Below are 1184 nucleotides of genomic sequence, written 5' to 3'. Positions count from 1 at the left end.
GTGGGTTTTAAGGAGTTTACGAAAGGCAAGTAGGGTGGGGGCAATTCTAATCTCAGGGGGGAGCTGGTTCCAGAGGGCCGGGGCCGCTACAGAGAAGGCTCTTCCCCTGGGACCCGCCAGACGACATTGTTTAGTCGACGGGACCCGGAGAAGGCCAACTCTGTGGGACCTAATCGGTCGCTGGGATTCATATAGGAAATCCTCAACTTATGACCACAATTGAGCTCAAAATTCCTGTCATTAAGTGAGGCATTTTTAAAAGTGAATTTTGCCCCATTTTATGACCTTTCTTGCCCCTGTTGTTAAATGACTCACAGAAGTGGGTAAGCTAGAAACCCAATTGTTAAGCGAATCTGGCTTCCCCATTGACTTTGGCAGTCAACGGATCCCCTTGCGTATAACATGTGCTCAGTGATCCCATCACCAGACAATCAATCATTCCCCACCACCAGTTGGGGGTATTTCTTGTATAAATAATTTAAACCCAAGAATGAAATATCTCTTTACATATTATAGAGCAGTGATTTTCAACCTTTTTTGAGCCGCGGCACATTTTTTACATTTACAAAATCCTGGGGCGCACCACCAACCAAAAGGACACAAAATGACACTCTAACACAGTACATATTATACATATAGTTAATAATATAGCAGCTTCAACTACTCACCGCGGCCATACAATGACAAGTGCGCGGCAGCCCGAGCGGGGACCTTCCTGGGTGTGGATGAGAGGTGGCCTGCTATTGGTTCATCGCTAGTAGTCGGGATGAATCCTAGAAAGTGATTGGTCAGTGAGCGTTCCCTGTGCCTCCACTCCTCCTGTCGCTGATAGCTGGAGGGATTGTGAGGGGAATGTTTATGTTCGGATGGAGGCGGCTGGCGGCGGGTAAGATAAATGGCCTCCATGGGCCGTATCCGGCACGCGGGCCATAGTTTGGGGACCCATGTTTCATTTCCCCATGGCACACCTGACCATGTCTCACGGCACACTGGTTGAAAAACACTGTTATAGAGTGATTCCAACTTGTTTCTTATAGCTTGGTCTCGGATCCTACTAGCCATATATCGTCTATTAATTGTCTGGTGGTGGGATCACTGAGCACATGTTATATGTAATATGTTGTGTGTATGCTTTATATTATAAAAATCAATAAAATATTAATTTAAAAAAACTGATCCCCTTG

The sequence above is a fragment of the Erythrolamprus reginae genome, chromosome 5 (assembly GCF_031021105.1).
Source record: "Erythrolamprus reginae isolate rEryReg1 chromosome 5, rEryReg1.hap1, whole genome shotgun sequence".
NCBI classification, from domain to species: Eukaryota; Metazoa; Chordata; class Lepidosauria; order Squamata; family Dipsadidae; genus Erythrolamprus; species Erythrolamprus reginae.
The sequence above is the reverse complement of the archived record's forward strand: the minus strand, read 5'-3'. Positions refer to the sequence as shown.